This window comes from Eublepharis macularius, chromosome 3 (genome assembly GCF_028583425.1).
Source record: "Eublepharis macularius isolate TG4126 chromosome 3, MPM_Emac_v1.0, whole genome shotgun sequence".
Classification (NCBI taxonomy): Eukaryota; Metazoa; Chordata; class Lepidosauria; order Squamata; family Eublepharidae; genus Eublepharis; species Eublepharis macularius.
This window is the reverse complement of record NC_072792.1, coordinates 124,529,932-124,547,376: the sequence shown is the minus strand read 5'-3', so window position 1 is coordinate 124,547,376 and position 17,445 is coordinate 124,529,932.

Sequence of the window (17,445 nt, the reverse complement as noted above, 5' to 3'; positions counted from 1 at the left end):
AGCGGCCATAGAAGTTTGACATATAGAGCTTGTCATGTCTGTTCCCCCTTGGCCTTTGGCATTACTCCTCTAAAATCTTTACCTCTCTGTATGTATTATTTGACTATTCCATGCTTTTGCAGAGGGTTTTTTTTTAATTTGCTAGATTGAATATTATACCTCCTATTGTTTTAGAAGGAAGATTTTTGAATAGGCCTTATTCTGATAGAATGTGCCCTTGTGGTCTTAATAGGATTGATACATCTTTACATGTCCCGCTTGAATGTTATTTGTATAAGAATATCAGAGACTATTATATTAAGCGACTTATTACTGACTAGAAACAAAGCTAGTTGTGGGAAAAAATATAACAGGCTCTAGAAAGGGAAGAGTGGACAGGCAAGCATTCCCTCCTCCTTCACTGATCCCGGCTGGTGAAGGAGGGGGGTGGGCATTGCCACCTGTGCCACACCTGATCTCAGCAACATGAACGGGTGGTGGGCTTTGCTATGTGCTGCATGTCTGATACAGGCCGAGTAAAGGGGAGGAGACATTGCCATCTGCTACACTCCTGATCCCAGCCGGGTAAAGGGAAAACGAGCATTGCCTTCTGCTCTGTGCCTGATTATGGCTGGGTGAGGGAGTAACAGCAAAAAAACCACGTGACGTGTCTGACAACAATGGAACCAGTGTATTTAATACATAAAACACATTACACAGTAAAACACACAATTCTAAAATAGCAATTCATAAAACAAATACTACACTCCACATATACAATACCATTAAAAAAGTTGCTAAACTACAGGTACCATAAATTGATAAAGTGCTGGTGCTACAAACTGCTACAAATTCATTGCACATGTATATTGTTAAAGTGCAAATGCATTGTAACAACTCAGCATATTCTTTCTTCACAGGTCCTTGTATGCAACAGTCCAAAAACGAGTGGAGAGTTCCAGTAAAACAAATCAATCTCTTGTTGAATGTTGTTTCTTGTTATTATTTCATATTGGCTGTGAAAAATCCAAAGGTAGTCCTCTGACAGGTTATCCAGATCCTAATGTGCCCCGTTTCCTACAATCTTTGTCAAGGAGTACACAATACTGAAAATTCAAAAGTAATTATCAATAAATATAACCATCATTAAAATACAACATGTGAAATACAAACAAGATATTTTACTCACGTTAAAAATCCATCAGTATCATTCATAGGTAACCATTCATAAAACCACTTCTTAGTGCTGTGTAATCACTGTCAGTAACAAGCTCAATATATCCAGCTGCTCCACGCCCATTAGTCTGCTGGGTGAAGGGAGGAGCGATCACTACCTCCTGCTCCTTGGCTGATCCTGACAGGCAAAGGCAAGTGCTGGGCTTTGCTACGTGCTCTGCTCCTGATCCCAACTGGGTGAAGGGGTTTGCGGGCATTACTACCTTCACTGCTCCTGATTCTGGCAGGTTGAAAGGGGGGGCAGAGATTGCTGCCTGTTTGGCTTCTGATTCTGACAAAGTGAAGATGGGGTGGGCATTGTCGCCTGCTCAGTGCCTTATTCCAGTAGGTTGAAGGGGGCAGGCATTGTCACCTGCTCCACTTCTTGTCCCGGCTGGGTGAATGGAAGAAGGGAATTGCCTCCTGTTCTGTGCCTGATCCCAACTAGGTGAAGGCACTGGACAGGCATTGGCACCTACTCCACTCCTGATCCCAGCTGGGTGAAGGGGGGTGGGCATTGCCAGCTGCTCTGCACCTAATACCAGCTGGGTTAAGGCAAACAGTGGGCATAGCCACCTGCTCTCCTCTTGATCCCAGTTGGGTGAAAGGGGGTGGGCATTGCCACCAGCTCCACTCCTAATACCGCCTGTGTTAAAGTGGGGTGGGGGTGGGCATTGCCACCTGCTTTGCTCCTAATATCAGCTGGGTTAAGGTGGTGGTGGGCATTACCACCTGCTCCGCTCCTAATACCAGCTGAGTTAAGGCAGGGGTGTGTGCATTGCCACTTGCTCCACTCCTAATACCAAGGGTGACAACAGGAGGCACCTCCACACACAAGCAACAGGAAAAAAGGGGCGAATAATCACAGTGGGAGGAATAATTATCCATAAACAATTACCAAAATAAACACTATATTCAGAAAAATAGTAATCAAGTTGCATCCATTGGATGCGACTTGATTACTATTATTGTCGAAGGCTTTCACGGCTGGATAACGATGGTTGTTGTGGATTTTCTGGGCTGTATAGCCGTGGTCTTGGCATTGTAGTTCCTGACGTTTCGCCAGCAGCTGTGACTGGCATCTTCAGAGGTGTAGCACCACAAGACAGAGATCTCTCAGTGTCACAGTGTGGAGAAGATGTTGGCAGGCAATTTATATCACTCAGGAAGGTAGGTTTGGGCTGAGTCATCTTGTAAGAGTTTCCCAGGGTGCTTATGCTTATGAATTTCAATGGCTTCCCTGTGCAATCTGATGAAGTAGTTGGAAGTGTTGTCCAGTATTTTAGTGTCCTGGAATAGGATACTGTGTCCTGTTTGAGTTAGGCTATGTTCAGCCACTGCTGATTTTTCCAGATGGCCAAGTCTGCAGTGTCTTTCATGTTCTTTTATTCTTGTCTGGATGCTACGCTGTGTGGTCCCGATGTAAACTTGTCCACAGCTGCAGGGTATACGGTATACTCCTGCAGAGGTGAGGGGGGGGGTCTCTACTGTCTTTTGCTGATCGTAGCATCTGTTGTACTTTTCTGGTGGGTCTGAATATTGTTTGTAAGTTGTGCCTTTTCATAAGCATAAGCACAATTTCAACAGGAAAGAAGAGACTTTAAGAATGAATAGAGCATGGTTTCCAGTCCTGAAAAACACCAAGCTAACAAAATACTCTACACCCTACAATAGCCCTGCAGAGAAGATTAGCATATCAAGCACCAATCCATATGCAAAAGAACCTTCTCAAGATACAGTGAAGCCTCCCTCCATTAGCATTCCACACCCTGGGAAACTCCTACATGATGACTCAGCCCAAACCCACCTTCCTGAGTAGATATAAATGACCTGCCAACATCTTCTCCACACTGTGACTCTAAGAGATCTCTGTCTTTTGGTGCTACACCTCTGAAGATACCAGTTACAGCTGCTGGTGAAACATCAGGAACTACAACGCCAAGACCATGGCTATACTGCCCAGAAAATCCACAACAACCATTGATTACTATTGTTCTGAATATAGTGTTTATTTTTGTAATTGTTTGTGGATAATTATTCCTCCCACTCCTAATATCACCTGGGTTAAAATGGGGTGGGGTGGGCATTGCCACCTGCTCTGCTCCTAATGCCATTTGTGATAAGGAGGGGGTCAGCACTGCCACCTGCTTCACTCCTAATACCAGCTGGGTTAAGGCAGGGGCAGGCATTGCCACCTGCTCCGTTCCTGATCCCAGCTGGCTGAAGGGGGGCAGGCATTGCCACCTGCTCTGCTACTAATACCACCCTGGTTAAGGTGGGGGTGGGCATTGCTAACTCTTCTGCCCCTAATACCAGCTGAGTTAAGGTGGGGTTGGCATTGCCACCTGCTCTACTCCTAATACCAGCTGGGTTAAGGAGGGGGCCGGGCATTGCCACCTGCTCCACTCCTAATACCAGCTGGGTTAAGTTGGGGGTGGACATTGCCACCTGCTCCATTCCTATTACCGGCTGTGTTAAGATGGGAGGTGGGCATTGCCACCTGCTATGCTTCTAATACTGGCAGGTTAAGGTGGGGGGCCAGCATTGCCACCTACTTCGTTACTGATCCCGGCAGGCTGAAGGGGGTCGGGTATTGCTACCTGCTCTGCTCCTAATACCAGCTAGGTTAAGACGGGGGTGGGCATTGCCATCTGCTCTGCAACTAATACAAGCCAAGTTAAGGCATGTGAGGGCATTTCCACCTGCTCCGCTCCCCTTGCCTGCCTGGGCTTCCCAACATGGCATATTTTCTGGAGCAATATGGTGAGTTACCTGGGCTTTCCTCTGCAGCACCACCCTCTGGTGGTGCACCAGGGTATAAAGTGAGTCATCTGAAACACGCTTTCTCAATTATATAGTAAGATTAATCACTCCCCTATACCCCAGAAACACTATTTTATCTGCTTAGAGATAATGATTCAAAGCCCAAGCAGAGTTATCTAAATCCAGTCCAAAGTCAGCACGTGAATCTCAAGCCAGAGATGGGTCCAAAATCCAAAAGCCAAGTCAGGGGGTCCATAGGTCAGTTACTGGTAAGATCAGATTTAGGTGTTGGCAGAGACATGGCATGATCCAAAGCTACAGGACCAAGGCAAGGTTCAAGGGAATGGCCATAGCAGTAGCAAGAATGCAACATGTTGCTTCCATGCCTGGCAGTTCCTTTAGACTGGCTTTTATAGCTGGATGTGGTTTGCAGCCAGCCTCTTGGGCTCTATCCTGATGCTACTCATTGTTGCTATCCACAAGCAGCTGGCATCAGCCCAGGAGGTGAGTACTGCCCCATCTCTCCTGCAGCTCCACTCTCTGCCTTCGTCTGTAGCACTCTTTGGGTATGGGTGAATCTGGGGGGTAGAAGCCCCTGGGTGGGCTTCACTTGTGGTGTTGGATGCCCCTGGTTGAGTTTATTCTGTGGTGTTGGGGCTGGAGGGTGCTGGTGGCTCTGCTTCAGCTGCTGACTGTGGACTCTGATTAGCCAGCAGCTGTTCTTCCTGATCTCCAGCTTCTGCTGAGTCAAGGCTGGCTACACGAGCCTCCTCTCCTCCTGAGAAGTCCTCACTGTCACAGAGCCAAGACTGGTCCATGACAATTACTTTGGTGATAGCAAAATTTGTTTCAGTCCTTCTATCCCTTGCATCCAAAAAACAATGAAGAAGAACTTTTTGCTGTTCAAGATTTGTTAATCAATGAATTTCTAAGGGAATAAAAGGAAAAGAAAAGAGAATGAACTCCATCTCCCCAACAACTGATTACTGCTCATCAAAATATTATCTTATTTGAAATTATGAACACAATCTAATGTAAGAAATAAATTCCCAGTATGGAATAATAATGTATATGTTTTGATGTACTTTAGATTAAACTGAAACCAGGAAGTATATTTGCCTGAAAATCTGTATTTTTCCTTTGTTGGTAGGCGAACAATTACAAATATGCAATCATTTTACATTGAACTATGTGATCCAGGTCATGAAATGAACCAAACCATACCTATAGAGCGGCATCCTGAGATTACTTAAGCAAAGATATCAAATCAAGAAAAGAATGATGGGGCCTTAACTAGCAGTAAATGACCAAGAAAGAAATCTTGGGGTCTTGGTGGACAGCTCAATGAAAGTTTGACTGTCATACAAATCTTTGGTTCAGGACAAAGGCATGGGTATGTTTATAGAGCTTGCTAGTAGACCAGTACACAGTGACCTTGGAGATATGAGATAGCTCATTAGTAGAGGTGGGCACGGACCTCATAATGGACCTAATTTCCCCACAAAATTACCTTGTTCAGTGTTCGCGAGCCATGGGCGCGTGTTTTTTTCATGAAAGCGCCCAATTTTGGCCATTCTATCCTTCTGTCCGTTGGCCCGTTATGCCAGGATTCCCGCCGTCGCCACTCAATCAATTTCCTAGGCAATGGCATGGAGCCACCTTCCCCGTTTGGAACACACCAATCTCAGCCCAGGAAACCTTGATTGGCAGCTCTGTCAGCCAAACAGAGAGTGCCTATTATTCTGTAGCATTTAAGAGAAAGCGCCTGAAGCACTGCTTCACTTTGCGGGCAGGAGAGTGAGTTAGCAACTGCTTCCTGCGGAAGTTTTTCTTTTGCACTGCATATTGCGAGAGCGGCTTGTTCCTTAGCAAGGGGCGTTGAGGCTTTGGTTGCAACAGGGCTTACTCTTTCCTCTATTCCTGTTTATTTTTTTTTTTGCCTTTCAATTCTTGCTTGCTTGGTGAGAGCACTTTTTGGGGGGATCCTTTTACCGTGCTATCGGGGTGCTCTGATTCCTTTCTCCTTTCAAATTCTTGGGTTCTGGGGCTCAATTTTTTTTTTCACTCTTACTTGCTTCTGGGTTCTCGATGGGTTCTATTGTGCTCTGACCCCACTCACTTGCATACTTGCAGTGGGTGCAAAGCAGCTTTTGGTGCTGTTTGCTTGAGTTCTTTCAAAGCCTTTCTTTCCACAAACAGTGAGTGCCCTTTTGGGGTGCTTTCCTTCCTGGCTTTTGAGGTGCCAGGGGGCTGCTATTGGGCTCTGTGAAACACCCACTCCCTGATGACTGGCAGCACGCTTTGGGGCTCTTTGCTTGAGTTCTTTCTAAGCCTTTTCGTCATCCCCATACAGTGAGTGCCTTTTGGGGTGCTTTCCTTCCTGGCTTTTGAGGTGACAGGGGGCTGCTATTGGGCTCTGTGAAACACACACTCTCTGACAACCTGCAGTACGCTTTTGGGGCTCTCTCCTTCCTTCAAAGCCTTTCCTTCCCCATACAGTGAGTGCCATTTGGGGTGTTTTCCTTCATGGCTTTTGAGGTGCCTGGGGGGCTGCTATTGGGCTCTGTGAAACACCCACTCTCAGACAACCTGCAGTAAGCTTTTGGGGCTGCTTGCTTGAGTTCTTTCAAAGCCTTTCTTTCCCCAAACAGTGTGCCCCTTTTTGGATGCTTTCTTTCCTGGCTTTTGAGGTCCAGATGGGAGCAATAGTGACATCAGTTCTTGTGGTTCTGATTGGCTAAACAGGCCTGGGCCAATTGAGACCCTCATCCTTAAAGTTAGTTAGCATCATGAAGAAGCAAGAGGCTAGAAGCTAAGAGAGAGAACCTAGTCTCCCTTTGAAAGATGGCTGCCCCACTGCAACCATCCTTTTCCTGCTGTTATTAACTTAGACCTATGGTCCTACTTGTCTCTATGAAAGAGAAACTGAGGTAATTTGCACCTGTGCCTAATTGTGTCTGCCTTCCGATAGTATTGTGGATTGTGTAGTTAGAGCTTGCTAAAGCCTTTGTTATTTTGTCCCCACAGACTGTCTTTAAAAAAAAAAACATTTAAATCTATTGTGGTTCTTGACTCCTAAACCTCAAAAGGCTGAAGCTAGTGTCTTGATCCAAAACCACCTACTAGGTAGACTTGAGTCTTGACCTAAAACCACCTACTAGGTAAAACTACTAGGAGAAACTCTACTTGCAAACCACCCTTGCAGGGAAGACTTTCTGGTTGATTTCCCTGAAGGGCCAAGAGATTTGTCTTTTTACTCCTGTGCTGAAGGATAGATAAAAGGACTGGTAGCAGCTACCAGAAGCTGATGTGAGAGCAGTCTCTCATTGGCAATGTTGTAACTTTGCTTACTACAGAGTGGGTGCCCTGTGTGCACTTATCCCTGGCTTGACAGGGTGAAAAAGGATAATTTTGTGCAAAGGATAATTATAAAAGGCTACAGTTGTAATGCTCTTTTTACAATTTATAGTGTGGCTCATGTGGAATAATATGTACAGCAGCCATACCTCAAAAGAGATATTGTACCACTGGGAAAAGTACAGAGGGAAAAACTATCAGAGGGTTAGAGAATTTTCACTCTGAGGAAAGGCTGGGAAGTTTGAACTTTTTAGTTTATTGGAAATAAACAACAATGAAAAAGGGTATTATTAGGAATTCCATTCCCTTGGCTAGGGTGGGGATCCCCCACTCCCAGCCTCTGCCCCTTTTTACCACTTATCTGGCTGGCAGCAGGTAAAAGGTACAAGAAACAGGTCTGAGGGCCCCATTGTGCCCTCCTGTACCCTATGGAACACTTCCGTGTAGCACTGAGAATTACTAGTTTGGGGACTAATTTTTATCAAATTGACCCCGCTCATGACCCATTACTTTTGTGTTCTGCTAGGAATGACATTCTTCGAACCCCCTAGGTAAGTTCCCCCCAGCCGCACCCCCTCCACAACCCCTCTTCCCCCAGTTTGGGCCCTGAGAGACCTGGCAACCCTAGGTATAATAGAAAGCTTCTAAAATCATGCATGAGCTAGAGAAAGAGGACAGGGGAACGTTTTTCATCCAAATTGTGCTCCTTAACCTAACAGTAAAAATATATTAAATAGTTGTCAATTTTCTGTCCTAAACTACTTTAAGAAAGCAATGGTAGTCTTATGACAATTTTATTAAGCCTATTTTACTCCTCAGACATACTGTTCTTTTAACGTTCGTCAAAAGGTGGGGCTAGTGGGATAGACTGGCTGAATCCACATGTCCCAGCATAGTGCTAAACTGTCAGAATGATAGTGTCCTTCTGGCACAATTTCTGATGTCATCACACCACAAGAGAGGAATCATGGCATGATAATGGCCATTTCCACATGACTTACCTGCCTGTGGAACATTGCACAAAAGACCCAGAAGACAGCATCTTCTCATGTGAAATTGTGCCAGGAAGACGCGATTTCACGCAAAACTCCCAGATAACAGCATCTTCCTGGCGCGAATTCGTGCAAAAAGATGCCGTCTTTCACATGATGTTCTGCAGGCAGGTAAATCGTGTGGAAATGGCTGTCAGGGCTTGCCGCGGCTGCCGCTGGGCGTGGCACTGGGCAGTCTGCTCCTGACGTCACAGGGGGGCCAGGGACTCTGCAGGACCCTGCTCTGTGGAAGGAGGGGCGGTATACCTCACCCAGACTCCCTCTCAGTCCACTCGCTGGCCTGCTCAACCTGGCCTGCTTACCCTCTGTGTCCTCCTTCATCTCCTCCTTCCAGAACTCTCCTCCAAGCCTCCACGCATCCTACTGCTCTCCCTCCACATCATCACTCCTCACTCACACCCACCACCTCAGAGCTCTTCCTAGCCACCTTATATAGGGCTTCCTTTCCCCGCCCCGCCCTCCTTCTAGGCTTGTACCCTCTCCTGACTTGGCCCAGCTGTGCCTTCCCTCAGGTGTTTCCCTCCTACCACTAATCCCTTCTTGGCTTCCTTGCCTTGCTGGCAGGGTGGGGTTGAATGCGAGCCATCCCCAGCTGAGGTCTCCTTGGCCTTGCTCATGAGGAGCTGCCCCAGCCAGCTTCTGTGCTGCTGAGCCTGCCTGGCCTTGCTCACAAGGAGCTGCCCCATCCGGCTTCCATGCTGCTGAGCCTGCCTGCCTGGCCTTGCTTGCGAGGAGCTGCCCTGGCCAGCTTCTGTGCTGCCTGTTCATTGATGCTGGGCGGGGCTACCCATCTCCTCCCCCAGAATGCCTGTGGCAGCTCCACCTGGAGGGGCTTGGCTCCTAGCACCTCCTGAGCCAGGCTGCTGTCCTCTAGCCAGGGTGTGGCTCTGGGCTGTGGTGGCTGCTTCTCCTCCTTGGAAGGTAAGGGCTCTGTTTGGGCTGTTGCTGTGTCCCTATTCCCCTTGCCTTGGCCCTTTTCCTCTAGCTTTCTTAGCCCCCTCTCTTCCCCATGGGGGGTGGGACTAGCTGGCTTCTCCCTGCTCCCTCCAGCCTTCTGAGGCTTTGGCCTTTCGCCCCTTCCCCCTGGAGTAGGCAGGTTCTGGCTCTGTTTGCTAGACAGAGCGGTTGAACTGCTGTCTCCCGGCTGCCCCCAGCCGTTGTCTGTCAGCAAGTCCGGGGGCTGGGCTGCTGACCCCGGACACTGGCTAATGTCAGAAATCATGCCAGGAAGACACTATCATTCCGACAATTTCGTGCTATGCCGGGACATGTGGATTCAGCCACTCTTGAACCTGGGCACCCTCAAATGTAAGGAATTACTTTGTGGTCTTAATATGAGAAGAGGAGAGAGAGTTAAACTCACCCTTATATCCTTTCACTCCTATGCTGGGCCTCTCCACAGCCTTAAAAAAAGAGCTCAGGCATGGTCTCTCTAGCCTTTTGCTGACTGTCCTCTTAAAGAAATCACTGGAGCTTCACCCATCCAGGAAGTCCCAGGCGAATCCCTCAGGAGTGGGTATTCTTGTGAGGTTTCAGAGGGGTGTTTGGCTTTATCCATTTCTGGGGAATTCCCCGGTTATATTCTGGGCCTGCTGGCCAGTGGGCCCAGCTTCTAGGCATGGCTCCTAAAAAGAAAATGTAGCTTTATTGTCATGGTCAGCCTTTTGAACACTGTTGCTTTCCAGGGTCTGGAGGGGGTTAGGGTTCCCTTACCCTCCTGGTGGGAGAGGGGAAACCCGGCACTCACCTTCTACCTGCTCCTCACACACTTTGTATGTGTGTGCTCCCATGCCTGCATGATGATGTCACTTACATGTAACTTTGCAGTGGACCGATTTGTGCCTCAAATAGGTCCAATTTCCCCTATTTAGGGCCCAGATAGGTCCACTGTGAAGTGCAGTAGCGTTCTCGGGGCAGTACAATGATGTCACTCACAGGAGTGACATCATTGTGCTGCCCTTGGAGTGAGCCTGGGAAGCCTGTTCCTGTGCCTCCACTCACTTTTGCTAGCCAAGTGAGTGGAGGTGGGGGAAGATGGTGGGAGTGGGGCATCCCCCACCCTCACCAGTGGAGTTAGGGTCCCTAGGATGAGTAGAGCCATGTTGATAGACCTGCTGGGTGGCCAGTAGCTGCCCCCTCCATCCACAAGCCTCAGTAAGTACAGGGGCAGGTCCCAAACCCTAGGCATTTCCCTTGCAGATACAATATGACAAAGACAACGACAATGCCTATGCTAGGACTTCAGAAAGAATGATTTGGTTTTCTATTTATAGGTTGTGGCATTCTGGCCACCACACAACGTCACATTGCAGAGATATAGTATTTCTGTAAACTAGGCAAGTACAAGTCACTAAGGATGAAAATACTTAGTGCTATTTCATGAAATAAAACAACATATTTCACATGGGTATTTCAAGAACCTTTCTTTTTTGCTTAATTAACTACTGTGCTATATGGGGAGGTTATCTGTAAAAACAAACACATAATGCAGCAATGAGACATACTGTGGTGAAGATAACATAATGGTTGCTGGAGATTTAAGTTGGTTGTAAAGTTCAGCAGCAACAGATCTGGCAATAGTACAACAGCCTTTTCTTTTTTCCAAATTAATACTTGAAGAGCATTTTGGGAAGGGCCTCTATATGGAGTTTTGTGATAAAAATGTCAGCCACTGAACAGCATGCTGCATAGATCGAAGCATTAAAGATGATGACTATGAATACGTTCAGTATTCTCTATTCTTGTGCTGTTGTATTCCATAGTTAATTACGGTAAGAGGAATTTATAGAAGAAGAAAAAGACCAATGTGCTGAGGATACAAAGCCATATTTATGATAAAACTGGCATGTAGTGATTGAATGCTTAGTCAAGTGATGAGAAGTTCATTTAAACATGTCAAAGTGAACATTGTATCTCAGAGTTGCTATGCATTATATTTTGATATTTACTGCTTGTTAAATTAGAGAGGGATATGATATAAAGACAATTTCCAGAGGACTGGATGTGTCAATCTGCAGCAGGCAAAATTTAGGACATTTCCATACAAGTTATCTGCCCTGGGTTCAATGCTGTTGGGAAGCAGTCTCCTTTTCTGCTTGCCTTAAGCATTGTGGTGCATTTGTGTACTTCATGGAGTTTCCCCAACTTTTCTCCAATATTTCTTAAACATGTTTTACTGCAAAGATTTGATAAAGATTGCAGTAAAGCTTAGATTGCTGCCATGTGAATGGGAAAGTTCAGATTTCCCCACCCACAATACTGCCATTTTTCCTGACATTGTCCCTATGACAGCTATTTTCTCCCCCCCCCCCCTTTGGAGTATTTTTTTAAAATCACCAATTGAATACTGTTCTATTGATAGAATGTTATAAAAATATGTGTAACATTCCTAATTTTCATTTTTAAATATAACGAGAAAAGCATATCTCTGTTACACATTCTTCTAATAGTATATTAATATGATACTCAGTTGCTGATTTAGGGAAGGGATGTAGCTCATTGAGAGAGCATCTGTTTGGTATCCAGAAGATCCCAGGTTCAATCCCTGGCAGGTAGCAGGTGAAGCAAAAGGACTCTACTGGAAATCCTGGAGAGCAGCTGCCAGTCTGAGCAGACCATACAGGCCTTGAGGGACCAATGGTCTCATTCGATATAAGACAGTTTCATGTATATTAAAAACATCCCTCCAAAAGTCCTGGTAGCCTGGGGAAAGAGAAGATAGCTACTGTTGGGAAACTGGGATGGGGAAAAAGCAGGCAAACCAGCCCTGTGGAAGCCCTGTGTCCACACAGCAACAGGGAAGCTAAAAACTGAATCATGACAAACTTTTGAGAGCCAGATCCCATTTTGTTAGATGCACGGAATGTTATTTTCACTTGATAGAAAGCTTTATACTGAAATGTACAAATGGGAGAGAGACGGGTGTGAAGAGATGTCAAAAACAAGGGAAGGCCAGTAAACTCATTTTTTGAGGAGAGGTATTAACATAACATTGTAGAACATAAATGGAAACAAGAACAAGTCTAAGGAGTAAACAGCCAACCCAGAATGGCACAGATGACTAGACCCCACTGTTACTGAGTTGAAGACTTGTGCGTGGGAGTTTATTTTGTTTCTTCAGTTTGGGTGATTAATTCCGCGAAGGACTATTTTGTTACTGTTTTTTTCCCATATGGTTTTGTTTCATTATTGTTGTTTCATTTTCATAATTCTATTTTGTCATTATTTTCCATTGATTTCATTGGATGATGCTTCCCCCTTTTCTTGGGTCTAGACTTTCATGGTTTTCTCTTAGGATACACTGCCAAATTTCAGATAGATAGAATAAAGAGGCCCTCATTTGAGGCTGTGAAAGGCACCCATGTTTAACATTAAAGTCTATGGGAGAACAAATAGGAAAGATTCCAAACAGAGGAGAGAGGAAGGCAAAATATTCCAATCCTTCAGGCAAAGTATTACAATCCTTCAGGATTCTAATCCTTCACCACGTATGTAGTCTTAGTGGTTACAACTTTCAGTCAATCAAGAAAGGCCAAAGCTTCCCCCCCACAAACACTGTGCTCTCTATGCCTTTTATTTGGAAAATGATGGTCAACGTGTAAAACTAACAGTGGCAGACACTGCCATAATGAAAGAAATGAGGAAAAAATGAAAGAAAATTGTGGTTTTCCTTTATAGGCTATTTACATGAGCAACTTGTTTCAGTTCTATATTAATTATAATAATTACAAAACACTTCTTTTAATAATTATTACAATTAATAAAGAAAGAAATGCACAAGTCTAATGAATGGGCAATAGTTTCCACAAACCTGTTAGATAGAACAATTACATTTTACTGTGAGCTAGCCACCTATCAAGTCTGAGTTTGATGGTATCAAATAGGATATGAATTTCAGTTCACCAATTTCTGGTTGAAATTTATTGTTGAAATACTGCAACCTTCATGGCTGCTATTGAATGTTAGGGAAAATGAAATGCTCCTCACTAAGGTGCTTCGAAATATTTCCTGCATCTTTGTTCTTTCATGTTTTTGGTATATCTCTGATGCTCAGAGGGAAATCTTTTGGCTTATCTTGCTGTAGTGTCTTTTCCTTCCCTAAAACTTTTTTCTTCTCTACGTGTCTTGTGTCTCACATCTTGAACAGGACTCTAAAAGGGCATCAGAAATATTCAAAATATGACTTAAGTGTTTGAATCAAGATAACATCCCTACTTTCCCCAAGCCATGAGAATCCAGGCGCAATTCTACAAGCTTTTGTTTTTTGTGGATGAGGGGGAAAAAAACCTGAGGACAAGATATCTTCACAACATTTGGTTTATTTTCAAATACATAAGCAAAGTACAATGGAAACATGCATTATTTCATAATGCAGCAAAAAGGCTGACATGGTACTCAGTTCCCAGAAATCTGCTTGAAGGCTGCACATAGGTTTTGTGATCTCCAGCTAAATTTTCCACTTGTTCTTCAGGTTAAATGGGGGAAAAAATCTGATGTACTTTCCCTTCACCTTCTACCATAGAGTTTGTCTATGGAGGGTGTGGGGTTACTTGCTTAGTAATAGGCAAGGAAGGAAAGAATCCAGCCATTGGGAAAAATTAATGTTATTTTGTTCATTTCCCAATTCCATTAGGAAGCTTTTAAAGTAAAACTATAGTGAGAGACCAATCCAGCATAATCACAACAGGACAAAGTTATACCTTCAAGACCTCTCAGTTCATATTTCTTTAAGTTTGCTCTGTTCCTCAATCCCCTTTTGTGCTCTTCACACATTTGTTGTACATGTCTATGTTCTTCATCCTCTCTGGATTACAGACTATTATTTGAATCATCATAAAACTCCCCTTCTTCAGATGCATACAGGTAACAGCAGTTGTATGCTTGTGGTAGCCTCCCCAACTTAACAAGAAAAAGGATGAGTCCCTTACAGTAGGATCTGCTGTGAGGATAGTTAATGTTTCCTACAATAAAGTAATATGATCTTCTCATTTAGGTTGCAGTTCTACCATTGTGACACTGGAAAATGCAAATATGACAAGTTGTAAGCTTTGTAAGCTCATAATTAGGGGTGTGCATAACGGAATAAACGAGCCAAAAATACCACCCATTAATGGCTGTTTCAGCTAGTTACATCTGGGAAACAAAATTGTAATGAGCCTCTCCCATGTTTGTGTGTTTTATTTCGCTTTGTACCTTGCAGCAGCAGGCACTGAGCTTGCATGGTACCATTTTGAGAGAGGTACCAGGCTGTGATATACCTTTAAAAATAGGCTATAGACGTACAAGCAATTTCAGAGACCTTCTGGTTCATTCTGACCACAGAAGAAATAAAACACAGGAATGTTTACCGAAAGGACACTTTGCTTGCGGTCACTGCAGCATTTGTGACTTATGTGTGCCTATAACATCATTCGTCCACCCTGCAACAAAACGACCTCTGTACCCGGGCAATTATTCCACATGCTCGTCTGCAAATGTGGTCTATATTATAAGATGTACATGCGCTTTAAATTATGTAGGGAGCACCTCTCGGCCAATCCGGAAACGCATACAAGAACATCTTTCAAAAATCCGGACTAGAAGTATGACAGCTCCATTGGCCGAGCATTTCCATAACTCCCATACCAGTGAACGAGAGTTAAGTTATTCTGTCTTAGAAGTCATGAAATCCCATAACAGCAACCGAGCGGATTTGTTAAGGGCTGAAGCTAGGTGGATATATAGGATGGATAGCCTATCTCCGAAGGGTCTCAATAGTGAAATTAATTGGGCAGTGTTTCTTTAAGGCTCAAACATAGTTAACCTCGTTAAACTAACGTTGACAGTATTTAATTTACATGACTCCAACAGTGGGTACCCACGCTAAACAGCAGTAGCACTTGCAAGGGGCAGGTGCTATTTCGGACATGGATCAGTAAAAGTGAGTAGATACATTGTATGGAAGTAGTTTTGCATTGTAATATGAGAAAAGTGAATACAGAGTGGCTTTTTGGATTTGTGTTTATTGCAGTGAATATTGTGGCTGGACTAGATACTGGCTGTGAAGAAGAATTGCCGAAATGAGCACATTAAGAAGCTGGCAGGCTCGTTGCCAATCTCCCGGCCAACTTGTTGGCCGTTTGCGGGGCGAGTTTCAGCCGGAGGCATCATTGCGCATTGGATTAACTTGCAGTCAGGAGGAAGCAACGAATTGGCCTTCTGACTAAGTGCCACAGTAGCCATTGGGCTTTAAAAATATAGTTCTCATAGGTTACTGGACTGTGTAGGAAGAGGACTGTATAAACTAATGGACTGAAGAAATAAACGGACTGAAAATTCATATTGTTGATGATATATATTTATTGCATGTATTGTACACATTTATTGAATGGAATATAGAGATACCATTTTGTACACCTTGTAGTGTGTTTTGTTTGAGTTCTGGGATTTTTCTTGTTTAGGTTCCTTAACAACCCACCAATCCCAAGGGGAGAGAGCCCATACATTATTAACTCTGTTGATGTGATGGGGGAATGAGTGCAATGTGCATGAGTGCATCTTTTTTTTTCTATCACTGCCTGGTTAATGGCATTGTCTCCCTGTCAACTGGGTGAGTCCTTGCAAAGGGAGACCCTCTCCCCACCTATCAGCTTTGGAAACATTTGGAAGGGGGAATGTGCAGACTTCAATCATAGGGTACAATTTGAAAGTCACTTCTCTTGGAGTAAGCACTATTAAATAATATAGGACTTGCATATGAGTAGACCTGTCTAGGGGGTGCATCTTGGTTTGTTTTGCAGCACTACCCAGACACTGTCTGTCTCCCCTACCCCTATCTAGGGTACTTGTATGGTTGCTATGAGGAAAAGTGCTGGTGGGGAGAGGGGTGCAAGTGGTCTGTTCAATCAATCCAACTTGATATAAGCCATGGAAGAATTCAATCATAGGCTGCCATTCTAAATACACGTCTCTGGGAGTAAGCACAGAGAAACATGGCACTAAAGATAATATTTATTGGCAGCATAGAAAAACGTAAGCAAAGCAGAATTGGTTTTAATGCTGCTGCCTCCATACCTCTACCCTTTTGTCAGGCAGTTTTTTGTTCTGCACTCTCTGATGCTCGCCTTTTTCAGGGACTGTTGCTGTGTACGTGGGATGTAACTGAGGAAAAACGCAGAGGATCAATAGTTTAGAGGGGGGATTGTGTTCTGTGCAACTTTGATGCTGCTAAGTACAAAAACAACTACCCCCAAAGGCCTGGAAGCCCTCAGTACAAAGGATGGGACCTAAACTCATAATAATGAACAAACCCAAATGGAATAGAACCGAGCCGGTAATGCCCCAGCCGGAAAAACCAATAAGGGCACATAATTGGTTTGGAACCTCCATATCTGAAACTGAAATGGAAATTTTTACAGTATGCACCTCTTCTCATTACAGCATCCAATTTAGCTTCCATTGATATGCATTAATTAAAATTAATTCCCCAGTATTGCTAACATGATTGATATGTTGTTTCTCTGCTTTGAATTTTTCTGTTTGGACCTAAAGATACATTTGTTTGACTGCCTTTCATATTGTTTTGATACATGCTTCCATATTTGACCTCTTTTTCCCACAAGGCCAAATACACAATGTAATGATGGTTGTTGGGGGTTTTCCGGGCTGTATTGCCGTGGTCTTGGCATTGTAGTTCCTGACGTTTCGCCAGCAGCTGTGGCTGGCATCTTCAGAGGTGTAGCACCAAAATACAGAGATCTCTCAGTGTCACAGTGTGGAAAAGATGTAGGTCATTTGTATCTACTCAGGAGGGGTGGGGTTGAGCTGAGTCATTCTGTAAGAGTTTCCCAGGGTGTGGAATGCTAATGGCGGGAGGCTTCACTGTATCCTGAGGAGGTTCTTTTGCATATGGATTGGTGCTTGATGTGCTAATCTTCTCTGCAGGGCTATTGTCGGGTGTGGCGTGTTTTGTTGGCCTGGTGTTTTTCAGAACTGGAGCCCATGCTCTGTTCATTCTTAAGGTTTCTTCTTTCCTGTTGAAGTTTTGCTTATGCTTGTGAATTTCAATGGCTTCCCTGTGCAGTCTGACAAAGTAGTTGGA